The 27,506-nt window shown below is 44.6% G+C and overlaps 1 protein-coding gene across 3 annotated transcripts in view; it reads left to right on the top strand.

Annotated features, from left to right (window-relative positions):
• The window catches only part of SH3GL2 (SH3 domain containing GRB2 like 2, endophilin A1), an 88,595-nt gene that overhangs the window by 19,414 nt on the left and 41,675 nt on the right, over nt 1–27,506 (top strand). The window contains exon 2 of one of the 3 annotated variants that reach the window (XM_083420503.1): nt 16,603–16,767. The exons of the other annotated variants lie outside the window; for them this stretch is intronic. The gene's annotated coding sequence lies outside the window, so the exon portion shown is untranslated. The remainder of the gene's footprint in view (nt 1–16,602; nt 16,768–27,506) is intronic. 3 annotated transcript variants of the gene reach the window in all.

Consider the following 27,506-nt stretch of genomic DNA (forward strand, 5'->3'; position numbering starts at 1 on the left):
ACAAAAGTTCATGATGCCTGAATGAATCTTCTTCTTTGGCGATCCCTCGTAGCTGAGTATGATTGTTTTCCATAAACACGGTTTTAACAATCAGTCCGTAAGTCACTGTGGAGGCCAATTCTGTATCCAAACGTCCTTCCACAGTGGGGACATAGGTTTCTGGGTGGGAGTTGATAACAGTGAGGGTTTGCCAAGCGTGCCTTCCTCTTAGTGCATTTCTCCCTTTTGTCCTGAGTTTGAGCATCTTCAAAGTCCATGACACCTTTGGTTAAAGGCTGTTCTCTAATTGGTGCGCACAGGCAAGTGTTTCCCAATTGTTGGTGTTTAGACTACATTTTTAAAGATTTGCCTTGACGCAGTCTTTAAACCTCTTTTGTTGGCCACCAGCATTACGCTTTCCATTTTTAAGTTCGGAATAGAGTAGTTGCTTTGGAAGACGATCATCAGGCATCCGCACAGCATGACCAGTCCAGTGAAGTTGAGGTTGAAGAATCATTGCTTCGACACTGGCGATCTTTGCTTCTTCCAGTATCCTGGCATTAGTTTGGTTTTCTTCCCAAGAGATGTGTAAAAAATTTTGGAGACACCGTTGATGGAATCTTTCGAGGAGTTGGAGATGGCGTTTATAAGTGGTCCATGTTTCACAAGCATATAGTAAGGTTGGTAGTACAATAGCTTTGTAAACAAGCATTTTGGTTTCCCTGGAATGTCTTGGTCCTCAAACACTCTGCACTTCAGTCGGGAGAAAGCTGCACTCACAGAGCTCAGGCAATGCTGGATTTCGGTATCAATGTCACCCCTTGTGGAAAGGTAGGAGAAGTGATCAACATTTTCCAACGTTACACCACTGAGTTGGATTTGTGGCACTGCAGAGGGGTTATTTTGTATTTGTTAGTGCAGCACTTTGGTTTTTTTGGATGTTGAGCAATAGGCCAAGCTGTTCATAAGCTTCTGCAAATGTATTTAGGATGGTTTGGAGGTCATACTCTGAGAATTCACACTTTACGTTGTCATCAGCATACTGAAGCTCTATGACTGATGCCTGAATGAATACACTAAATCTGGAGATGAAGGGGAAGACTACATATTATGACTAGTAAAGGAGATGCCAGTGTTTGCCATAACAAAAGGGTAAATTGTGGTGGTGATGTGCGCATCTTTATCACAACCAACCAGCCATGTGCTTGCATCTGGAAACATTGGTGTTTATCAAACAAACAGTAACATGGCTCAGTATGAAAGTATATGAGAAGGAATTTTCAAATGACCATCTTAAGGCACTGACTTTATTTATTAGCATTGATGAAACTAACTTGTGAATCTGATGCACTGTGTGAAGGTTCTGTCAGTGCTACCAATATGTTGGTAGCGACTTGCTAGTCCTTCATGGTGCTATTTAAATGTCAGTGGAAGGAGAGAAGAAATGATACAAACTGAATAAAAATACGTGAAGAGGCACGTGGGAGAGGGGGAAATAGAAAATAAAAGAAGTTTCTGCACGTAATGCCTCTGGATCAGAAAATTCTGCCTAAAATGGAGGGGACGAGTCACGATACTGATAGAACCAATGTCTGTACTTGAAGCTGAGCTATGGGACTCCTTGCCACAGGGAATTAGATAGGCATACCTAATTGCTCTTCCCACCCACCACCACTTTGTGATTGGCTTTGCTTCCTGTATGTTATGGCTGGTGGGATGTGTTGATTTTTAGCCCCCTCAAGAGGGTCTTGAGGGTAGAATGTTTGATGTAGCCCATTGTGAGCCAGATGGGTCAGTGGTATAAGGCAACATCGGCTGTTCCTATGACAAACTTAATGGCAATTTATAAATGCTTTAAAAATGCCTGTGTGCTAGATATGCATGGCAAAAGATGTAAATCCCTTACTATTTTTATGGCATCTGAAATACCAAACACTCTTACAATACTGCTGTTTCACAATCTAATTCTGAATGTCTCCATAAGGGGGCCTTTGAGCCTTGCCTCCTTTCCCCAGGCTGCCTGAAACCTAAAATGATACCCATGTCCCTGTGTGCTTGGCTCTGATGATGCTGTGTGTCCTCTGAACCTATTCCTCAGGCACTCAGTTTTCACTCATTGGAGGAGGAGCCCTAATGTTTCACTGTGTAATAGCTTGATTTATTGTGACTTCATACTGCTGGGCAGGATATGCATGCAGAATTGCAATCTGTAGAAGAAAACAAGTACTATTGATTACTTATTTATCATAGGTGTGCTTCTGTTCAGTTTAAGCAATGGTTTATTTTAGCTGCTTGGGTGACAAAAAGCCAGCTGTATGGATTTTTTCCCCTCCTAAGGTCTCTGCATTTGAGTTGCTGACAGCAATTGCATTTCTAGGAGCTGTTTTGTTTTTGAACTGTCTTCCATCTCTTTCTCCTTTGGGCCACATCTGTGCTGTTTGCAGAGAAATTATAGGAGGAAAAACCCTCCAGCTTGGAATGAGGGGGTGGAACCACAGTATAATCAAATTAGTACATGTGATAACCTTAAGATGTGTATCTTTGCAGTTGACTATAAGATTGAATGTGGCACATCATAGCAATCTTTGCTCATTAATAAAGCAGTTATGAAATTAGAGGCAACAGTGATGAAGGATTTTACTTTGCTTTTCCTGTACTGCAACTCTGCAGGCACTGGATAGATAACGGGATTCTCCAAAATATCACAGACATGGAAAATAGATTGGATGCACCTTCTTGCATAGATGATGCGTGATACATGCTGTGACCTGCATGCAGTCCAGTTCTTTAGCTGTGGCAGAAACCATGCATTAAAAACACAGGAATGACCCAACCAAAGCTAAGCACATCACTGATTTCAGTGGAGTAGTTAAACACAAGTTCCAAGCATTCAATTTGTATATGACTCAGATGCTAAAGTTTGGCTGCATTGAGTCTATTCCATATGGAATTACAAAGATTTGGCTAGGATTTCGTGCTTTGTACCCAAGGCCTTCTCAGTTGTAGTCTATTTACTTTCCTCTAGCACAGTTGCTTGTTCCCCCTCCTCCAGTCCCTTCTGCTTAATACAAACAACTTGGTTATATAAATACTCATATAAACTTCATTGCTGTTCTTGAACAACTTCTTCTTCTTCTTCTTCTTCTTCTTCTTCTTCTTCTTCTTCTTCTTCTTCTTCTTCTTCTTCTTTTACAAATGCATGTACTGTACACTCAGATTCCTAGTCTTCATTTCCTACTTAATCGGCAACAGTGGGTATGTGAGTTAGAGAACTGGAGAAAAAGAACCGTTTCCAAACAATGGAAGAATTTCGAATATCTGTCACTTTGTCTGTGTTCCATATTCTATTTTGATAAAGTGCTTGTATGGGAGGAACTTCTCACATACTTTTAAGATGTGCGGTGCTTTAATTTGCCCATAGACACGTAGGTGTGTGCATTATGCTATTGTGTGATTTAAAATAGAAGCTTTTCATTTTCCCATACATGTTCAGTCTTGATACCTATAGACAATGTTACAAGACAACACTGCAATAAATGTATCTAGCCAAGAATAGAAGTTCTCAAAAGGGCACTTCCTAGAAATCAAGGGTTTTCATAAACACACCATAAGAATTCTAGGAAGCGCAGGTAATATTCAAAGTACATTAACCCTGGATTTCTGTTAAAAATGCTCAAGGCAACTTACAACACAATTAAACATTTATTTTAAAAATACCAATAAAACCTAATGCACAGATAGATGGAGGAACCAAAACTTGCTGTGAGGTTGAAACTCAACAGCTCAACAGTGCAGTTGCCTGGTGATGGTGACAGAAGGTCTTCATATAGCAATAGTATGCCATCAAAGAACTTGTGTGGTTACTGCTATGAGACATGGAGTAAGTTTTTTGCGTTATCTTTGGGCAGAGATGGCCAGTGCCAGGGGTGTTGTTGGACTCCAGTGCCCATCAGCTCAGCCCAAATGGTCAAAAGCCAAGAATAATGGGCACTGTAGGAAGTTGGGAGGCTCATGTTGATGCATGCCTCTTGGAAGAAATATTATCCAGTCCAGTTCCAGTAAGGATTCAGGCCTTGGATAGCTTTAGTCCTGATGTATAGCTTTTATTGGGAGAGGGAAAGAGTGAGTGTGAGCGTGTTGATTCTGTTTTGATACCGTTGATCATGGATTTTTCCTGGAGTGGATCAGTGGCATAAGAGTTGCAGGCCCCGTGTTGCTATGGTTCTGCTCCCATCTTCAGGGAACCAGAGCATTTGGCAATGCTTGGTCAACCCCATGGCTTTTTGACTGTGAGATTCAGGAAGGTTCCAGTGCTGTTCAACAGCTACATTGAAGCCATTGGGAGTGGCCAGTTGGGAATTTGGAGCAAGGCGTCATCAGTATGCTGATGACATCTCTCTGTGCCAATTGAGGTACGTGCCAGTTCTGAGCCCAGTGCCTGGATGAAGTGGTAGGCTGAAAGGGAGGCAAGAATTGGAAGCTGAATCCTAGCACAATTGAGATCCTGTGGGTGGGAAGATCTCAAGTTTGTTTTCTGACACATACAAAGCTTGCTGGCAGTGAGAGAGGGTTCTCGGCTAAAAAGTGAGGGTTTTAAAGACAACCTCTTTTGTTTTAGTGGTGCCAGTTACCATCTTGCTGCAAACTCACTGTGAAACCCTTTGTTCAGATTATCCCAAGGCAGTGTTAATCTGAACATTAAAAAAACAGCTTGTGCCCAATCTCTAACCTCTCCTTGCTTGACTGAACTGAGATAAATGGCATTGAAACATTGATGCCTTGTTCTTTCTGAGGTATTATCAGTAAAATGCCTGGCTTTCTTCTTCTTCTTCTTCTTCTTCTTCTTCTTCTTCTTCTTCTTCTTCTTCAAAAATAAATTCTATTCTGCATCAGTATTGCAAAACCATGTATACAGCACAAGATTGCTTCTATGTTTCTATACCCAATGGATAAATATTTTGTTTTGTTTTAAATGGGGCCATGGTGTAAGTCAGCTTTCTATCATGGTTGGCTGAAAGCAGAATTTATTTTCCAAAATGAAGGCCGTCTATTGTTTCTTTATCCCATTCTGTTTCTATGCCATTCTAAAGTAATGGCAGTAGGAACGATCATGAACAGCTCACTTGTATGAATTTAGAAAATCTGAAACATTCTAGTAAGACTGTCTGACTAATAAAAAGTTTGAAGAAAAATGAGATAATAGTATTCCCTACACATACACCAGAAATTGGGAGCATGTGCATGTTCCATATTGGGAATAAGTTATATACGTTCACCTTCTCCTGGTATTACATGAGACTTCCACATCCCCGAATGTTCAAAGGTGATAGGTTTATAATTTTCTCTTTGCCTATCCTGGGCCTAAAGTTTGCTATTCTGGTCCAGTTGCATGAATAAGCCGCCTGGGACAGTATTTGAGCTGCAGATGAAAAATGCCGCTTTTGTGAACTTGCATGTGCTGCTTGAGATGAAGGAATAGCAGAGAATCAGATGCGGTGGAAAGAAGGGAGTGACAGCAGATGGATTCAGGAGCCTCTCTACATCTGGGAGGTGTGTGATGCATGTGCATCAGCTGCGCACAACTTGTGCACCTGTGTAGAGTCCCAAGATGCTACCAACATTATGCTTACGCCAATTCCGCAGCCGTGGCCATTTGTTGTTGCTCATAGAGCTGTGCATGCTCAAATACAGAGTGGTCAAAGCTACACAGGGAGCGTAAACTTGGAAGTTCCACATCACTCTTCCTTTCTTTTCCAATAGCCGTTAAACCTGCGGAACAGATTACAGCGAGAGCTTATCTGTCCCTGTTTTGCAGATCTAGAGTCTACTGAAGAACCAAGGGACCGTTTTCTTCTTTCTTGTGTGTATACATGCTGATGTACTGTGACACACTACATTGTCTTAAGGTTTGGAAACCAGAAGTTTCAGCAAGGCAGTTGTGAGTCAAGGACCCTCAACCCGCTTAGGATAAATAAGACACAAGACACATGTATTTTAGGTTAATGGGCTAAATAAGGCCACAACTTTATTGATTATAGCATGTGAGAGGTATTGTCTTAGGCATTGGATCAACGATCAACAATATGACCCCACCCCGTGCAGCGGGGAGTCATTTAAAGGTTAACACCCAGTGGGAGGAGCTTGTTGATACAAATACAACTGGAAGCTTCCCCTGATGTCACCGGTGGTCTAGCCACCAGCAGAGCATCGGACAGGATCCACGACCTCCGGATTCCTTTAACGGAATACCCAACAAGGGGAGGGGTAGGTGATGGCCACGACCTGCCCTCCAACACGCGACAGATATTCCAATGCCTAACAACCAATACCTGAAAAGTTGTGACGATTTGTTACCAGGTAGGCGAAAAACCAAGAGGCTTGTGCCAATTTGCCAAATGGATAAAAATTCCTACCAGGTCCCCTGGTCAACCAGGGCAACCAACCCTGTTCCATAGCGAGGTCAAAAGGCAAGAATTATGACCTAGGGGAGGGCGGGTGGGTGATCTGAAGGTACCAGGCAGCAGAGTGAAGATATGAGGCTGCGGCGTCTGCTTGAATGCAGCTCAACCCTGCCCTATTGGCTGGCCTGATGGCTGGGGTGCAGCAGCCAGGACAGTGATGCAGGGGACCGACTATGCCCCCCTGCTGACGTGGGACTGGTTCCTGCTCACAACACCTCCCCTCTGTGAGGAGGAGAGGCCTTGCATACGACACAGTATCAGACCTCTTCTGCCAACACACTCCTCCTCCTTGGTCCTTGCACTCTCCAGGGTCTCTTTGCATATCTTCCATTCACCTGTAGCAGCATCACATCAGCCCCAAAGGACTGCCTGTTCTTTCTGACTCTCTGGCTTTCCCCAGATTTATAGGGCTGTCCAGGAGGATCTGGATGGAAATTTTAACCCCATCTTTTTTGGCCGTTTGCAGCTGCCTTACCTTTGCTGATTGTAAGAGGTGGGTGAGGGGATTCGCTCCCATTTTGTGCCCTTGCTGGCCTCAGCTATGCTATATTTCCTAGAACACACCCATGGAAATGGCATTACCTGGCACACTTTTTTAAGGACACGCCAGGAAGATGCTGTGGGATTGGGAAGAACTAGAACCACCTGGCTCTTTTTAAAAGTCATAATCATGATGATTTCAAAATGCCAGCAGGAAAGCTGTTCGAGGTAAATCGTGAGCTGACTCGTCTTGTTTATAAGGATGTCTAGGAAGAAAAATAAGGCATTGCTGTGTAAGAAGATATTGTCTGTCTTGAGTCGAGTTGCTGGGGAAGAGGAAAAGGCTTGAAGAGAACGCATGAGCAGCTCGCTCGGTTCGCCCTTCTATAAATAATTAAGATACACCAACCTTCCAGAGGGTATAAATAAAACAGTGTCACTGTGTATGTGATCTATGAGACACCCAGGAAAATGGGTCACCAAATCAATGAAATATGACAGACTGTTCTCACTCAATTTGGAAAGCATTCTAGCAGCTCTGCAGCTAATTAGTTGCCGTTATTTTAGTTAATTTCAGTCGCATAAGGACTTCACGTGATGCACACGTTCTATAAACCTTGGCCATAAGAATCCGTCTGTGTACCTTTTGCTTAATATTTATAAAATCCAAGTCTAAAAACAGTCTATCCTTCAAGCCCTGCACTTCCATGGTGCACTGCGGCTGGATCTAGACGAATTAAAAAAACGTTTGAGGAAAACACGTTGTAAACCTCATCATGGGAAATCTTGTTGCCCAAAGACGGAACTCCACAGTGCCATCTGGTGTCACAGTTTTATAACTCATTTAAATTGTGTGTTGTTGTTGTTTTTTTTTTTAAAAAAAAACACTAATGTAGCTGAGCCCCCAGGTTCAGTACAGTATTTGATCCACCTGAGAAGGAATTTCTGAACTCTTGACACATTCCTACATTCTGTCTTGATTTCTGGCTTGCTCTGCTGTACTCTGTGGTTCTGGCTCCATGTTCTTGACTGCTGACATTTCACGTCTCCTAGTTCCCGACTCCTGTGACCTGACGTGATAATCCAGCAGGAGATAGATTAAGAGCTCTTAAAATATACATGTAGGTAACCCCTAGGAATTTAAGGGTCAATTTTAATTTCATTTTTTTAAAAAAATTAAAATTATATTTACAACCTGCTTTTCTTAACTGAAGGTAGCCCCTAAGCAGTAAATGCTGTAATGTCAAAAATAAAAGCAGACAATATGTAACAGTACGTGATAACCAGGAAGCAATTTAGTGGGTTCACATGTTGCTCATGATGCTAATTTTCTTTCCATGTAGATTTTGCAAAACATTCTTCAGAAATGGAATGTTCAAAGGTGCATTTCTTTTCTCAGTGAGGGGAGAGGAGTCTTGGTAGAAACTTGAAAGAGTCAGTCAGATTCTGTTTCCCTTTTTAAACAATTTCCACCGCTAGGAAGCTTGCAAGCGAAACGTATTTTCCTGAAAATATGACGGTGGTTTATTTTGTTTCTGTTTGCACAAGCTGGCTTCCAACTGTGTGCATTGTCTGTTTCTCTAAATGCAGTATTATGACCTCTGATACATAGTGAACTGGTAGCTCAGCGTAAAGATCTAAAGGTCAGAAACAGGTCAGAGTTTTCAAGCTCCTCAACCTCAATCGCATCCGTTTAAGTCCGTGGCTGCCTCTTAAACGCTTGCAGCCATCTCTTCCTGTGCTTAATCTTAGTAGCATGAAATGATTAGAAAGCTATTGTCATTCATTGGGATGCTGCATATACGTTGCCATATTGTCAGATATATTAAACTTAGTAAATGTATACTGCATGCGCACATTCATATCATTTATGAAGAAAGCTTAATAGCAAAAGGCAAACCTTTAAAATGAGGAAGGAGAGGAGCCAGAAAGCTGTGGTTTGAATTTCTCCGTCTTAATGTTCACTTTTGAAACAGGTGATGTTTTAAGTGATGTGTTTGACTTGTGGAACAATGCAAGTTTTGCTTTTTCTCTCACTCGCTGATAATGTATGGAGTAAATTCCATTGTTGAGAGCAGCGGTAGATTTTGCAGCATAATTTGTAGGCCTGCCCAGCTCTCCAAGGCTTCTTTATTTCAGGCTCCCAGACTCAAGTAGATGAGGTTAAGCTGCCCCATGGCATGAGATGGAAATTGGGTTTGCATATTCTCTGAAGCTGCTTTTGGCAATGAAAAGAATTCCCTACTGGGTGGGTGCAATGGGGGATTTCCCCTTATTGCACATAGCAACTTTAGAGGAAGGGTTTTCCTCAGGATCCATGCTATGGTTAAAGTAACTCACTCACCGCACCATAACCATCAATTCCCACCCTTACCAGATGCTATTTGCATTGTTCAAAATCTGCATGACAAAAGGGAAGGAGCGTTTTAATCTTATATCTCGCTTGTTCTATATACTTTCTGGTTCAGGACTGTAAACCTCCCTTTTGATCCACAATCTCTACATATAAAAAGGCTACCAATGAGAATCGTATAGAATTGTTTACAAAATTGCACTTAACTATGGGCGAAGATGACTGAAAGTTCATGTTTTCCTTTTTGGTCCTGTGAGTTATAGTGGAATTAACTCTTCAGTAGTGCAAATGATTAAGTGGATACAGAAGATACTGCCAGAGAAGTGTGCAAAGCACACTTTATGATTATTTAATTCAAGAGATTTGTTAGATGGTTAGATTTGTTGTGCTGTATACAAAGCACGCATAGCTCTAAAAAGGGCTAGCTCATCATCACCACCATTTCATTTATTCGTCATGTAACCAAGATCAGAATCACACTCTGCTTCAAAGGACAGCATTGTAGACCAAATCCTCTTCAGCCTTCAGCTGAGTTTAGCAGTTGTAATGTCAAGTGCAATAGACTCGAAAGGGTGAGTGTATTTTTAATCAAGCAAAGGCCGCTGATACAGATTTGAAGGAATTGATGCAGATGCATTAAAAGGACAACAGGAGAGACTACAAAGCAACTTCCCAAGTATAGAAGTACTTGGATATGAAGCCAACCTCTTAACATGCCACAGATCCTTTGATCATTTGTTGTATGGACATTTCCTCCAGTCAAAGTGAGACTAGGACTGTTTGCCTATGTGAATAACCCCAAGGTGAAATTGCTGACCTGCATCACACCAAATTAACAGTCTCTGAAACCACCTTAGGAGCCCAAGTTATGTATACAGAACCTGAGAGGTCTATGACTGGTCCACCTGCAGAACAGAAGGAGCCCATCACGTGTGCAGGAGATTTTCCTCAGGATCATTGCAGAAGAGGAAATGGTTGAACTTCCCCTCCAGGCCTTCTGCAGTGGCATGTTTTCTCTCCACCCCTCTCTGTTTAAAAGCAAAGATGCATGTTTAATGCAGAGAAGCATTTTAATGTTATGTCATGTTTGGCCCTATATATTTATTGTTTCAGGATTTCATGCATCCCTTTTCTATAAGAGATATAATGCTAAATTATTAAACATGTTACCTCCCACAAGAATGCAAACTGTTCTATATTTTGGAAAGTTATTTGGCCATTCACCTGTTCTCTTTGAATTCAGACATCTCATAAGATACTGACACAAAATTTGGCACAAAAGTTCCTAAGATTGAGGAGCAGTTTTTCCATGTATGTTTGGGTGCCATTGAATCCCATTAGAATTACAATTTCACACCAGACATTTTTCAAAACTACACTGTTTTGGACACATCTGAAGATATTGTAACTGCTATGCCCCCTCTGGAGGAATCCTTTTGTGAGAAGTACCTGCTGCTCCACAAAGTAAGTGCTATGAAGGAGTGGGTTGCACATGGAGATGGAGTTAAGGGGATTTGGGATCTCCAGGGGTTACGACACCCCTGAAAGAGCACCACTTAACTTCCACTTCTTAATTCCTGTGCATGCTCAGATATAATTTATCACATTGTGGTATTTTGGGATTTGACAAATGGTAGGTTTCTGGGTCCCGCCTTGGTGCAAGTCAATGCAGTATTGCATTTTATGAAGAAGAATTTTAGAAGTTCTTACAGCTGGAGTATGGCATTGGAGAGCACTTGCTAAATGGAACTAAGAATCTTGAAGCTCCTAGAACTAGAATGTGTTTGCATTGCAGTGTCGCCCATTATTCCATAATGAACCATAATGGCAGTGGTCCATGTTCCCATTATATGTTCCTGAGAGCTTCTGAGTTTAGAGTTGTTTGCCAGAGTTTTTCCAAGCTGAGCTTTCAAACAGTTGCAAACAGTTCCAAGAAATGATGGCTTGCTCCTGTCTCCTCTATAGAGCAGTTTCATTAAGCTCTCGCCATTTGACTGTCAGCCGTATAAGGGCATTTCAGGAGCTGTGCTATTCTCATTGCCGCTCAAGATACCCAAACTTTATTCTGTGCCGTTGCTGCTACTCTCTGAGCCACAAATTATTTAGAAGGAATCATTCTGCTGCCAGCCTTTGTTACATCAAGCAGGACTCAGCTCTTATTAGCATTTTCCACTAGTAAAAATAATAATCCCTGAAGCTTTGGTGATTCACTCACTGTTACCTTTAAGATCCCAGCTGATAATTAGTCTAATAGAAGTGTTTGGATGTCGAGGGATCAGGGGTCACAAGTGGAATTGCTTGGTAAAGCCTGTGCAGAATGTCAAACCACCATTGACAATATGAGGAGCAGCTAAAACAATTAATGAGCAAGAAATGTGTTCTAGTGTAATTTATGTTTAGCTAGTGTTGGTCTCCACTTCTCAAATGGTGTCCAGTGAGATGTTCCATAACAACTACCTGTTCATTAGTGAGCTACATGAATTCAGAAAGAGTTGCATGGTCATTTTCCTCTTTTCCAGCCGGTTGCACAGCAGTGATAGCAATGTTTGTTTTGGAATGTAGCATGGGTAGAATAGTTAGTCATGAAGAGAACTATACGCTGCTGCTATGGTGCTTGATTAGATCAGCACCAGCTGCCAATGGACAGCGTCCAATATTCGCTTGGGAGATCAGAGCCTGCTATTCTTCTGCAAATGAAGCTCTTTTATTTTTATTATTTTCTGCTAATGTGTCCTATTGGGAGGGGGAAATGATTTCCTTCAATATTTAAAGGCTTAGTCCTTTCTCAGAAGCATCAGCCTGGTATATGAAATGGAAATGGGGGATCGCTACAGCTGTTGGCCTCCAACTTTCAGCAGTCCCAGCCTTTTGGCCAAGTTTGCTGATGGCTCTGGATGAGTCTCACTTTTGGCTGTTAGGTGTAAAAGTAGGCAAGAGCTTTACTAAATATAATTAACACAGAGAAAAAGAACGGAGGGTGTGCATGTACAGAAGTTCAATACCCCAAAGTTGAATTGCACAAAAAAAACCAGCCTGGCTCAATAGCCACAAAGCCCCCTCTCCAATTTCAAGACAGATAATAATTTTATTATTTATACCCTGTTGTTTGAAGGGATGCAAGTGGCGCTGTGGGTTAAACCACAGAGCCTAGGACTTGCTGATCAGAAGGTCGGTGGTTCAAATCCCTGCTACGGGGTGAGCTCCCGTTGCTCTGTCCCTGCTCCTGCCAACCTAACAGTTTGAAAGCACGTCAAAGTGCAAGTAGATAAATAGGTACCGCTCCGGCGGGAAGGTAAACGGCGTTTCCATGCGCTGCTCTGGTTCGCCAGAAGCGGCTTAGTCATGCTGGCCACAAGACCCGGAAGCTGTATGCCAGCTCCTTTGGCCAATTAAAGCGAGATGAGCGCCGTAATCCCAGAGTTGGTCACAACTGGGCCTAATGGTTAGGGGTCCCTTTACCTTTACCTTCACCCTGTTGTTTCCCCAGCCACGCTGGGCGGCCTGCAGCACCTATAAAAACATAGACAGGCATACCTATAACTCCGCAGGGGCTGGTAGATGAGCAGCAGAGCTGCTATGTGATGTCTGCACAGCAACCTCCCATCAGCCGTGTGACTCCTTGCCCTCTAGCTATGTAGGGATGGAATTCCCAGGTGTTTTCCCAAGCTCCCATGGGAACTTTTCATGCACACCAGCTCTACTCTGTCCCTTCTCTCCCTTGCAAAGTACTCATTATAAGCGCTGGCTTAGCAAGGGGAAAAGGATTAAATATATTTCACAACCTGAATCCAAAATACCTCCTCCACTAAGAAAATAGGCTGCAGCATTAGCTGAGTGGTGATTGTCCCAAGCCACCAACCTATAAACCTATTTGAAATTTTTATAGGTGTCCCTGGCTCTTTCCTATGGTTTTCAACTCAAGCCACATGCACCTGGGAGAATCCCACAGTGCTTCAAAAATTGTAATGCTTGTGCTGTATATACCTGCAACCAGCTGAGAACAGTAGCCCAATGAAAAGCCTGGAAAGGAAGCAGATTGCTGCCTCCACAACCAAGGCTGTGTCCCATCATTACTTCCCTACAGTGGCTCCACCTACCTTTCCCAGTCAACCTGGTAAAGGTAAAGGGACCCCTGACCATTAGGTCCAGTCGTGACCGACTCTGGGGTTGCGGCACTCATCTCGCTTTACTGGCCGAGGGAGCCGGCGTACAGCTTCCGAGTCATGTGGCCAGCATGACTAAGCCTCTTCTGGCGAACCAGAGCAGTGCACGGAAACGCCGTTTACCTTCCCACCAGAGCGGTATCTATTTATCTACTTGCACTTTGACGTGCTTTCAAACTGCTAGGTGGGCAGGAGCTGGGACCGAGCAACGGGAGCTCACCCCATCGCAGGGATTCGAACCGCCGACCTTCTGATCTGTGGTTTAGACCACAGCACTACCCCGACCCCAAGTCAACCCTGTACAGACCTTATAGAGGCTGATTTCTTGCTTGAAATCTTACAATGCCTACTAAGCTGCACTTGCAGTCATGAGAGCCTCAAGCCAGCCTGGCCCTGAGCCCAGAAATGAAGCACCAGAAAGTGCCACCTCCTTCCTTCTCCCACAGTTGCTGCCCAACCTGCAGGCTACGTGGCAAGGGAGAGGTGTTCCTCTTAGCCAGTGGTTTCTGTGCTTAAACTAGAATTTGCACAATGCTTCTTGCATTGTGCATCATTATCCCATTTACACTCATTTTGGCACCCTGTAAATCTGGACTGCTTTGCAATACCGGTGCCAATAGAAAGTACAAGCTCTGGTTGTGCTTTGCTCCCTGTTGAGTTTCCCACATGCTATTCCGGTGGGGGTGATGCTATCTTGATTGTGTGTGGGGACTGCAATAATAATAATAATAATTTATTAATTATACCCCGCCCATCTGGCTGAATTTCCCCCAGCCACTCTTGGCGGCTCCCAATCAAGTGTTAAAAACAACACAGCATTAAATATTAAAAGCCTCCCTAAACGTGGCTGCCTTCAGATGTCTTTAAAAAATAGTATAGCTGTTTATTTCCTTGACATCTGGTGGGAGGGCGGGCGCCACTACTGAGAAGGCCCTCTGTCTGGTTCCCTGTAACCTCACTTCTCGCAATGAGAGAACCGCCAGAAGGCCCTCAGAGGAGGACCTCAGTGTCCGGGTAGAACGATGGGGGGGGAGACGATCCTTCAGGAATACTGGGCCGAGGCTGTTCAGGGGCCCTCGCCTGTTTTAACGTTTGCCGGCAATTCACTTGTGACAGAAAAACTGCAGCAATAAAACATAAATTTTAAACAAGGAAATCCAAGCAACAACATACATACAAATTCGAATACATTTTTGCATCTGCTCCTACCAAGTAGCTTTTACAGAATCATAGCTCTATTTTGTGGCTTGCATTTTTTTTTTCCAAAAGAAAGAAAGAAAAGCTTGACTTATCCTATGTTCAGCTATCTGATTTCCAGTAGCCACTATACTTTGTGTCCAAATATATGTCTCCCCCCCAAAGGTAGTTAATTACACAGGGGTGCTTTTATGCTTTATAATTTTCTAATGCTCTATAATTGAATTCCCACTGAAGCTTTGCAGAAAGTCAAATTAATTGTTGGCATAATGAAAAATGTGTTAAATATAAAGGAAGGTGCAGTGTACCAAAACATGTTTATTAAATGCCTCTGTTTTGAGCGCTGTGGAAATGCTAAAGGATGATGTGAATCACAGGAAAAAAAGAACAGTAAGAGGGGAATATGTGCAGGTCGAACAATGTATCTCCCCCTGTGTGTTCCTATGTATGGAATCCTGGTATTGCTTGAGCAAGTAATCCATGAATAGAGACCAATGTGATTACTACTGCCATATTGTAGTGTTGAATTTGTCTTTACTCGTAGCTTCCCAGAAAACCTGAAGTTTATTTAACAGATAGTACCTGTACTTCTGGAAAATAGAAGGGGAAGAAATTGAGGCAGTGAGAGATATTACTTTCTTGGGCTCCATGATCACTGCAGATGGTGCATGAAATTAAAAGATGCTTGCTTCTTGGGAGAAAAGCAATGACAAACCTAAACAGCATCTTAAAAAGCAGAGACATCACCTTGCCGACAAAGGTCCGTATAGTTAAAGCCATGGTTTTCCCAGTAGTGATGTATGGAAGTGAGAGCTGGACCATAAAGAAGGCTGGTTGCCGAAGAATTGATGCTTTTGAATTATGGTGCTGGAGGAGACTCTTGAGAGTCCCATGGACTGCAAGAAGATCAAACCTCTCCATTCTGAAGGAAATCAGCCCTGGGTGCTCACTGGAAGGACAGATCCTGAAGCTGAGGCTCCAGTACTTTGGCCACCTCATGAGAAGAGAAAACTCCCTGGAAAAGACCCTGATGTTGGATTGAGGGCACAAGGAGAAGGGGACGACAGAGGATGAGATGGTTGGACAGTATTTTCAAAGCTACCAGCATGAGTTTGACCAAACTGCAGGAGGCAGTGGAAGACAGGAGTGCCTGGCATGCTCTGGTCCATGGAGTCACGAAAAGTCGGACATGACTAAACGAGTAAACAACAGCAACTTGTACTTCTGCTCTGGTGTCGCAGACCCTGCATGATAACTGCCCTGTAGCTAGCTATCAGAGTGGGACACCCATGTAGGACATCACAGAATTGTGGAGTTGGAAGAGACCGTTGAGGAAGGGGGAGCAACAAAGTTGAACCATGACTGACAAAGCTGAAGCATCAGTGGGGACAGGATCTGGGGACCCATCCGCTGGTTCCCATGGTATTATTGCTGGTTCAGACAGTCTGGTAGTCCCAAACCAGCATCCTCATTCATTAAATTCCTATTCCTGCAGGTACAAAGAAATGGACTAAAACCAGTTCTGCTTATCGTGAAATTCCCATGCTAAGCACAGCATGACAGCTGTGTTTTATGTATTATGGTCACAACGTGCTTAAGTTAAGCCTCCTTCCTTTGGGGCTTAGCTATTGCTTGTTTAGGGATTGTATGATGCTGACAGCCGTTTTGTCCTGCAAATGGTGTCAATATATAGGAATTGGTTTTGATTCAAAAGCTGAACAGGCTCGATTGGCCTTGTAAACTGCCTAGAGAGGGGAGTGACTGACAGAACCACATTTTAGCTGTTGTGTGTGCCCTTTGTAAGAATGAAGTATGACTGTTAAAATAAATAAATACATGACCTATTCAGGTTGAGTTCAAAGGTCAGCCGAGATCAAAACGATCACAGTCACACATAACAGGCCTAGATTTCCTGCTTGAAGTCGATTTGTAGGCAGAGAACTAACTTCCATGAAATGAAATCTTACAGATGAATGCTGCCACATAGAACTGACAATCAAAATGAAAAAGGGAGCTTGACCTGCATCACAGTTAACATTTACAACAAATCCAGCATGTTGTTATACAACAGAAGGTTGTATCTGCCAAGCAAATAAAACTGCATATTAACACTCCTACCACAACCAGAAAAGAGGTGAGGAGAGGGGAGAGAGATCTCTGCTCATGAATTTAATGCAACGGGTTTTTACTATATGAGCTTGGTGGCTAACTGCAATTTGATTTGTTCTCCAATTAAAGATGCACATTCATTAAATATATGCAATTAAAATAGTTTATTTGTTTTAATAGATGATGCATGTGACGAGCCTCTTGTGTGTCAATGAGACCAAAGACAGAAGCTTCTTCTAAGATGCTACTAGCAAGGATTTGTATTTTAAATCAGAGACAATATTTTTTTAATTGATCAAAAGGTTTCAAATTAATTTTAATTGACTAAATTTTGCAGCTCTAGTAAAAAACAAACGTTAAAGCCCTGTGGTGTCTTCTACTGAACTGAACCAAGTTACACACCACACTTATGGGATTACTCTGGAATGAATTGGAGTAAAGTGGTTTAAAGATGCAATTATAGAGACAATTAATGATTGGGGCTACCAGGGAGATGGTAGGATATATAAGGCACAGGATGCATTACATAGGGAAACAAGAGTTATATCCTGTTGGGTCCTGTACCCAAATTCTTAGGCTGGTGCCCGGCAGGCTTTCTGGCAAACCTTAAAAAGATTATGTCCAAAGTATGGCTGCTACTGCATACATATGGCAATTTGTGTGTGTTTCAGAGCATCGGACTAGGTGTCCCTTCCAATTCTACAATTCTATGGAAAATGTAGGGTAAGATCTGTTGTCTGTACAGAGCAGGGTAGAAGGCTCTGTTTTTAGGTGGCAGAAGTGAAGCGAACTCCATTTCTGCAACAACTGGATGGTTTCTGCATTGCATGGCAGTTAAGGGACAGGGTTTGCTGTACAACAACAACAACAATAATAATTTATTATTTATACCCTGCCCATCTGGCTGGGTTTCTCCAGCCACTCTGGGTGGCTTCCAACAAAATATTAAAATACAATAGTGCGTCAAACATTAAAAGCTTCCCTAAACAGGGCTGCCTTCAGATGTCTTCTGAAAGTCTGGTAGTTGTTTTTCTCTTTGACATCTCTTTTTATTTTGGTTTATTTCCTCATTAGGAACAGTTCAGACACAAACACCCAAGGACATTGGACCCTGGACCTCATGCTTCCTGCTAAAAACAACAACCCCAAAACCTTAAAAAACTTGCTTGCAGGGTTGGTGAGAGATCCCTTGTGATCTCGTGGTCACCATGTTGGACTAGAAGCTGGGAGACCAGGACTGAAATCCTCACTTAGCCATGAAACTCACTGGGTGCCCTTGGACCTCTTCTCAGGCCAGCTTCCCTCACAGGGTTATTGTAATGATATTATGCAGAAAGGAGAACCCAGTATGACTCCTTGAGCTTCTTGGAGAAAAGATGGCATATACAAGCAGTAATAAAACAATACAGCGCTGTGGTGGCAATAGCAGAAGATGCCTTGCATAACGAATCTCCATATTTATTGCTGCTGCTCCAGGGAGGCTAGCAGGATCTGTGTGGGCAGCACAGCAGTTGTTATGGCAAAACAGCAGCCGTAGCTCCAAACCCCAGTTTGATAAAGGCCTAGAGGCCACATGCCCACATAATGTAAGACAGCCGAGAGTTTCAAACTGCAGACTCTAGGACCCAGACCCGGGCATCCTGCTCTTTGCAACACTGTCCTCCTAATTGGACCATCTTCGCTTGGTGAATAAGCAATTCCTCACATCTCCAGACTCTATCAAAGGCAAGCATGGAAAGCAAATTAGCCTACATATCCTCAACATGTAAAAATACAGTGTTTGTGCGGGGGGCGGGGGAGAACGAGGCTGAAAGTGTAGGCTTTTAGAGATGGCTTGTCGTCTTCTGAAAAATCTATCATGCTTCTGCAGGTGACAGATCCTTTCACAGCATGCAGTTTTGCTTGTAAGCAGGGCTTCAGAAATTGTGCACAATTTGTATGGCATGTGAAAGATAAGAGCGAAAGAGATTTATTTTTTTCCAAATATATTGTCAGTCAGTTTATTTAGAGTTCTGAGTGCTGGTTAGCAGGCACAAGAGAGCCTTTCTGGCAGCAGTTTGGAAATTTCTTCCTGTGTGTGCTTTAAGTGTTTAACTGGCTATAAAGCTTAAAAAACTTTTCAGGTCATTTATTATGCTGGCTTGATTAGCATACTTCCAGGGGCATCTTATCCAAGTTTGCATCTGTATTGAACTATATTTATTATTATATTTAATAGTATCATATATTTATTATAATATTTAATAATATATCTTCTATTTCTACTACTGCTACTACCACTACTACTATATTTAACTGTTTTATAGGTGGAATTCTTTTTAAATGCTTATATTGTTTTTATATATGGAATTGTTTTCTATATGGAACTTTTTTTAAAAAAATAGTTTTTACACTTGTCACTATTTCATCAGTTTGAGAATGTGTGTTCTGTTGTTGCAACTCACACTGGGACTTTCTGGTAAAGGGAGGTTCAGAAATCTAATATAAATAAATGGTTGTAGGGGGAATCTGGCTACCCCACAAACATGGCAGACTATTAAAAAACTTAAGTCATGTCTCATTTATCCCCCCTACCATGGACGTTGAAAGGTTGAAAGATTTCATCGGTCCTGCAAGGACTGCGGTTTCTTTTTCCTTCTGATCTGCTCCCAACCCCTACACAATGTGCCCCCAGCGTTCTGTCGGGAATTTCAGCCCAGCCCAGCTTGTGAGCACCCTCTGATTCACTGGGAAGTATAATGCTGGTTCACCAGGTTTATTCATTCATTCATTGTTGCATTTATATACCACTATCTTCCTCCCGGGATGCGGGTGGCGCTGTGGGTTAAAGCCTCAGTGCCTAGGGCTTGCCGATCGAAAGGTCGGCGGTTCGAATCCCCGCGGCGGGGTGCGCTCCCGCTGTTCGGTCCCAGCGCCTGCCAACCTAGCAGTTCGAAAGCACCCCTGGGTGCAAGTAGATAAATAGGGACCGCTTACTAGCGGGAAGGTAAACGGCGTTTCCGTGTGCGGCTCTGGCTCGCCAGAGCAGCGATGTCACGCTGGCCACGTGACCCGGAAGTGTCTTCGGACAGCGCTGGCCCTTGGCCTCTTTGAGTGAGATGGGCGCACAACCCTAGAGTCTGTCAAGACTGGCCTGTATGGGCAGGGGTACCTTTACCTTTATCTTCCTCCCATGAGTTCAAGGTGGTATACTTGACTCGCCTCACTTAGTCCCCACAGCAACCCCAGATGCAGAGACGGGCTCAAGGTCACTCTGTGAACTTTGACCAGTGGGGATCTGAACCCGTGTCTCCCAGCTCCTGGCTCTTAATGGCTGTGTATATGCCACCTTATTTTCTAGCTCTAACCAACACTGGACAAAACTGAATAGTAACTGGACTTCCAGGAAGAGATTCCTCAGTTTAATTTTTAGACTGCTCACACCTCACTTTTCTTCTGTTTTGTTGCTAGGCAACCTTGACTTTCCTGGTTGTGACAGTGAATACCAACTGCTGTTTTGCTTGATTCTTCCTCTCTCCTCTCTCTCTCCTCCCTTTTTTAACCGAGGAAGCTGTCTGTGGCATAATGTCAGATGCTCTTTTCCACATATCAAGATTTACAAAGCCAAACTGCGCTCAGGGGTTTTGTTCCCCCCAGTTTTTAACAATTGAAATATGCGCTCGTGTTGGTTTTTTTTAATAAAGTGTTTGCATTCTTAGTACGTAAAACAGAAATTTCCAGACAGATATTTCAAGATTGGATGACAGGCAATGTGAAAACGATTTTGCGCCTTGGACGCATTGACATTTTACATTTTTTTAGGTGTGCACAGGAATATCATGTGGCAGATTACACTCATTGTATGTTGCTGTCAACCTCCTTTCAAAGGAATCCTCTGACAGTAATTCTTTCCCTCATAAATATTGTGTGGCTATTGCCTAATTCTGAATATTTTTGATTTAGTAAAATGTCAAGCCACTGGGTGGAATCCAATGTAGTGCTAAGGCAATTGGCCCATCAATGCCACGATGTTTGCTTGCACAATGTAACACACTCCTTCTACACACTCCCTAAGGTTTTCCTCAACTCTGGGTGACGCCCAGTGTTGGATGAACAGACTATCCCTTCCACTCCTTCTCCTCTGCGACTCCCTGTATGCCTCAAAAATATTGTCTGGAGCACATTTTGGGGGTATGAAGAGGGAATGAAAGGAAGGAGAAGTTCGGCTTTGGAAGCAGAAATGCGTCGTACAACCCTGTGGGGGGGGGGGGAGGTAAAGGCAAAGGACCCCTGGATGGTTAAGTTCAGTCAAAGGTAACTATGGGGGTGCAGCGCTCATCTTGCTTTCAGGCCAAGGGAGCCGGCGTTTGTCCACAGACAGCTTTCTGGGTCACGTGACCAGCAAGACTAAACCGCTTCTGGTGCAACAGGACACTGTGACGGAAACCAGAGCGTACAGAAACTGTTGAGAATTCCATTCCACCTTAAGGAACAGACGTGTGGAATTGTTTCATGTCACATGTCTGTTTACATTCCAGCACAGTATGCTGGGAACTTCTGTTTGTGTATAGCTTTTGCTTTTGCTGTTCTCTCCGAGATGACATGAGAGAGAGATGACATGTTTCTTTGTTCTGATTTATGTTTATTAAATCTGTAGCTGTAGCATGACTTACGCCTCACGCCTACTTCTGTGTGTGAACCACACTCTGCTAATTGCGTGCCCTGGTTTTTGAAGTTCGGGTCGCTGATTTACGTCAGAGCACGGGCCAATGGAAGGAGATGTCTGAGCTGGGCTTGCCAGCTGGCCTCCCAATCCCTCTGCATGTCGACAGAAACGCCATTTACCTTCCCGCTGCAGCGGTACCTATTTATCTACTTGCACTGGTGTGCTTTCGAAGTGCTAGGTTGGCAGGAGCTGGGACAGAGCAATGGGAGCTCACCCCGTCACAGGGATTTGAACTGCCAGTGTTTTTAACAGCATGCCCAAGGTGGTTTAGACCACAGAGCCACCTGCGTCCCTGTGGGTATCACTGGATGACACCCTCTAAATTGCCAAAGAGTGTGCTGTTCCATAAGGGATGCTATGCTTGGTGCAGATATATAGCATGGCTTTCTTTTGAAGTACTCTTACACCAAAATAGATTGCCTGCATTTTGATGATGTCCTACTGGTTCAGTGGGTCAGTGCGTCTGGCTGGTAACCAGAAGGTTGGTGGTCTAAGGCCATGCAGGGATGGCGAAGGGCAGGGTTCCTGCATTGCCGGAGGTTGGAGTAGATGACCCTTTGGGTCCCTTCCAGTTCTATGATCTATGATTTTAGGTTGATTAGATACAGTTTCAAGCACCTGGTGGAACCATTTGAAGAAGCCAGACTGACATCTGATGCTTTGTGATTTTTGGCAGACACCATTCCATTGGGCCCCAATTTACTAAACGCTCCGGTGCATAATGATTAATAAGGCAAACAATTATTCACACCATTACTAGCAGCACATGCTACTACTATGCTGAATTTTTGTGAGGGCCAAAACTTTGCTGCAAAAGTTGCTATTCTGCTTCGGAAATATTCATGAATCCTTGCTCCTACCCTTCCACATTATAAGGCTTTCTCTTCTCTTTAACCTCTTTACTGCCATTGTTGTCCTACTTTTAGGGAGCAATATTAAAATGTCAATACAATTCAATATTTCCCCCCATTAAGTAAATATTCCTTGGTCAGAGAAGCATTGACTGTTGCCCCCATGAGAACAGTTAAAGACAACCTAAAAATGTGTTTGTGTGGAGTCAACCTAGAATAACTGAAATCACATTTAAGGATTAATTAATGGCCATGAGCACTACCAGACAACACATTTATAAATCAAGGAATCAATATATAGACCATGTCTCCTGCATTTTCTGCCCTGGCTGGATTTTCCTTTAGTTCCTAGGTTGTATAATCATGACACTGAAAATGTCATAGCAGCCACATTCAGAGTTCTGCACTTCAACATCTGCCTGATCCAGCCCATCTAACTGGATTGAACCGTCTAACCTGAGTTGCAGGATTATACAGGTGCAAAAGTCTCTATTCTCTATTCCTTCCCCACTCTAAGATGCTCAAATTAATAATTGCACCAGGCCCTTTCATACAGTGTGCTGAGGCAATCAACAGGCAGTGACAGCCAGTCATGAGATCCTGCTGAGTGTTACAATATGGAACTTTTGTGTTAGTCACACTGTGGGGAGGAAAACCATGGGTGCGCAAAAATTGTCTGTAGGTTAATTAAGTCTTTTCATTTGGTTCAAGAACACTCATGATCAGCCCAGAATAGCTGTAACCACAGAATTGGGTATTATTCTCTCAGATCAGAGCCCCTAGAGTTAGGAGGAAGAAAAAAAGTATGTATCACCTTTCTTTAATCACTGCATGTGCATTGGGACGTAATTGGGCTGGAGGTTATTAAAAGTTCCCACTTTTCAATTCTTAGCTCTCAGTGGTGAAAGAACAAGAAGAAAAACCCTACCCATCCAGCGCTTAGTTTCTGCCAGAGGAGTTTGCTTAACAGAGGCTGGTGGCCTTAAGGTCTCTCTGGAGATCTCATAACCGTAACAAGTCACCAGCACATGTTTCATGTTTGCCACGAGAGCTTATTTGCTAGCTTGGGACGTCTGTTTATGAAAATAAAATATATTGTGTTTTGCGGAAAGAGCCGTAGAATTACTACAATTTCATTCTCCCTGACATGTTTTGTGATTACTTTAATATCAAGCAGTAAGCCTGTGTTTGGAAGGATTTATCCAGAACAAGCACAAACAGAACTCGCTTCACTTTGGATCCTGAATTACCTACAGTCTATTTTATTTTTTTAAGCCTTTGAGAGTGCTTGACAGAAAATCTCCGTTAAGAAATGCAGATTCTGGCCCGGGACACTTTTCTGTCCAGACAAAAGTGTTGTTTGCTGCCGTTCTTAGTGTTGTTATGCCCTAATTGTTATGCCCCCACATGCAGCTGCTGGGTGACCCAGTGGCGTAGCGTGGGTTGTCAGCACCCGGGGCAAGGCAAGTAATTTGCGCCCCCTAACCCGGGGCAAGGCAAGTAATTTGCGCCCCCCCCCCCGCTGCACTGTCCCTCCCCCAGATAGTCCCTCGCTCTCCCTCCGCACCGCACTGCACGCCTGGCACCCTCCCCTCCACAGTGGGCGGCTTGGATCGGATTCGCACAGCCAGCACTGCAGTGAGAGAGAGTGAGTGAGCCAGGTAGGGGCAGAGAGCTGCCAGTGCGAGCACGCAGTGGCATGGCGTGGGTTTTCTGAGCTTGCACAGAGTGCTTTTCCTCCCTATGGGCAGAGCCAGCTTGCTCCTAAATACCTGAGCTCTATAGTTAGAGACTCACCATTTCCCCAGTTGGCTTGGCCCCCAATTTCTCTTACTATAGAATTTGGGGCTGGTGGTGGAGGAAATCATTATTCTTCCTCCTTGCTACCCCCCCCCCAAAGCATAAGAGAGGGACTCCCAAGAAGGTGAAGCAGGATTTCACTCCAGGGTATCTCGGAAGCCCAGACCCCCGATCTCTCCCATCGCCGCTGGAGGGGTCATGGAGGCACTGAGCCCGGGAGGCGGGCAGCCAGCCAGGGCGCACGCACCTACCCAACCTCGCTGCACCCAGGCGCGCTGCTCTTTCCAACTTTCCTCCCTGCCGGGCCAGTGGCTCCGCCTCAACCTCTTCCTTTGCCTCTTTGAGCAAGCGATTAGCAGGCTCGGATTGGATCCTGCGGCAGGCAGGCGGCGCCTCCACCTCCTCCTCCCGGCTTTGCTCCTCCTCCACCTCCTCCTCCTCCTCCACCTCCTCCTCCCTGCTGCTGCAGCTGCTGCGCGGCTCTTTTCCCTCCCGCTTCCTCGAGGGGGGCCGGCCAAACGGAGACGACGATCCCTCCCCCCAACCAAGCCTCGATTGCTTGTCCCTTCCCTCTGGACTTGCGCCCCCCCAAATGTTGCGCCCGGTGCGGCTCGCACCCCTGGCACCCCCCACGCTACGCCACTGGGGTGACCTTGGGCCAGTCACACTTCTCTGAAGTCTCTCAGCCCCACTCACCTCACAGAGTGTTTGTTGTGGGGGAGGAAGGGAAAGGAGAATGTTAGCCGCTTTGAGACTCCTGAAGGGGAGTGATAAAGCGGGATATCAAATCCAAACTCTAATTAACTATTACGTTGCAAAAATAATAGGGATGGGTGGGTGGAAAGCAGGTGGGGAATGATAAGAGATAGGAGCTAAAAAGCTCTGGGGGAGGAAAACATTGACATATCCAGAGAAGCTCTAGTTTGGCAGTGGCCAGCTAATGCACTCTAGGGCAGTCTTCCTTAACCTGGTGCCCTCCCATGATTCGGACTACAACTCCCATCATTCCTGGCAATTTGCCATCTTGCTTGTGGCTGATGGGAGTTGTAGTCCAAAACATCTGGCAGGTTTGCAATGGGGCGCGGCTTCTCCCAACAGCTGATAATTAATTCCCCTATCACACTAACAACTCTTTATGTGTTTGTGTACATCTCTTTACTTCTGGAAAGAGGCATTTAAAATTAGCACTAAAATTGCCTGGACATGACTTTGCTATCCTTCCTCCCCCCCCCCCCCCCCAGTATCCTTATGTTTGAGTTGAGAAGATTGGGATTACTTTGCCATTTTGCTTATCCTTAGAAAAAACACCACACAACCCAACTAATCCTGGATTTTGCTGTGAAGTGATTTCAACCACTGCTTCTTCCTGCACCTTGAAATAGTTACAGCTTCATCTCCATTGAGGCTCAGTGCAGTGGAACTTACATAATGCTCTGACAGCATTTTTAAATAAATGACAATGTAGCATGTTTTGAGAATTTCAAGTCCACAGGAGCTCAGAGATGTCTCCGCTGCATTTGGCTTTAATTGGACACCAAACCAAAAAGACACTGAGCTCTCCAGTTGTGTGCAGGTTGAAGTTGCCTCGCATGTAAGTCATTTTAAGGAAATGGCACCAGCATGTTGTTGGCACTTGCGAGGGCTCTCCCACCCCGTGGAGATGGCAACATTGACCCTTAGAGTGAAATCTAACTCCTTGAGTTTGCAAGCTTCACAGAATAACACGCTTTCCAGAACGCAAGTCACAGAATTGGAGACAATTAAGCAAAACAATAATAAATAATAATAAATTTTTATTTATACCCCACCCTTCCCGGTTCAGAAACCGGGCTCAGGGCGGCTAACAACAAATTTAAACAAGCAGCATAAAATACAGTATAAAAACATGAATAACAATAAAATTCAAAGTTCAGAAATCAATTTGGGGGAAATCCATCTAATAAGCATTAGATAATCACCAGGGCTAGCTGGCTGAATTGGTCCTACTTGGGCCAGTGAGGAGGTCAGGGGAGAATTAGCTGTGGGGTCTCAGAGCGGGTGATCTTCATAAAGGGGGAGGGAAGGGAAGGGAAATAAAAGATCAGGCTGAATTCAAAGTAAAGGCCAGGTGGAATAGCTCTGTCTTACAGGCCCAACGTAAGGAGGTTAAATCCTGAAGGGCCCTAGTCTCATGGGACAGAGCTTTCCACCAGGTTGGAGCCATCACTGAGAAGGCCTTGGCCTTGGTGGAGGATAATCTAACTTCCTTAGGGCCCGGGACCTCTAAACTATGGTTATTCATGGACCTTAAGCAAGCATTGTGTTTATGTGTGTGTTTGTTTTTTGAAGAAATGCTATGCAATGGTTTAAATGCAAAGCATATTTATGTGATTAATTGCAACACACCCCAGCTGGATAGCATTAACATGGTAAGCTGATCTCACTCTGGCAAATGTGGACAGCCACCGCATGTGCTACTCTTGAGCTAGGAAACACAGACTGCTTGCATGTTGTTAGCTTGGTGGCATACAGTGCCGAGCATGAAAAGGAGTAAAGGTATTAGTTTTAAAAAACCACAAAAGAAACATAGGAAATGATCTTCTATATGTGTACCGTATTTTTCGCCCTATAGGACGCACTTTTTCCCCTCCAAAAATGAAGGGGAAATCTGGGTGCGTCCTATGGGGCGAATGCAGGCTTCGCGGACCTCTCCGCAAACAGCAGGAGCGCTCCCGCTGCTGGCGGAGAGGTGCCTGCATGCCGAAGCCTGGGCGCGCTGAGCTCAGCGCGCCCAGGCTTCGCGGACCTCTCCGCTAGCAGCGGGAGCGCTCCCGCTGCTGGCGGAGAGGTGCCTGCATGCCGAAGCCTGCGCGCGCTGAGCTCAGCGCGCCCAGGCTTCGCGGACCTCTCCGCTAACAGCGGGAGCGCTCCCGCTGCTGGCGGAGAGGTGCCTGCATGCGGAAGCCTGCGCGCGCTGAGCTCAGCGCGCCCAGGCTTCGCGGACCTCTCCGCTAGCAGCGGGAGCGCTCCCGCTGCTGGCGGAGAGGTGCCTGCATGCGGAAGCCTGCGCGCGCTGAGCTCAGCGCGCCCAGGCTTCGCGGACCTCTCCGCTAGCAGCGGGAGCGCTCCCGCTGCTGGCGGAGAGGTGCCTGCATGCCGAAGCCTGCGCGCGCTGAGCTCAGCGCGCCCAGGCTTCGCGGACCTCTCCGCTAGCAGCGGGAACGCTCCCGCTGCTGGCGGAGAGGTGCCTGCATGCCGAAGCCTGCGCGCGCTGAGCTCAGCGCGTCCAGGCTTCGCGGACCTCTCCGCTAGCAGCGGGAGCCAGCACTGGGCTCCCACGGCTTGCAGAGAGCTGCCTGTTTGGGGGCTGGGGTCGGGGGAAGCTCGGGCTTCCCCAACCCCGCGCCTGGGGGGGAAATAATTTTTTTC

Source organism: Podarcis tiliguerta (assembly GCF_965153285.1).
Source record: "Podarcis tiliguerta genome assembly, chromosome: 17".
Lineage (NCBI taxonomy): Eukaryota > Metazoa > Chordata > Lepidosauria > Squamata > Lacertidae > Podarcis > Podarcis tiliguerta.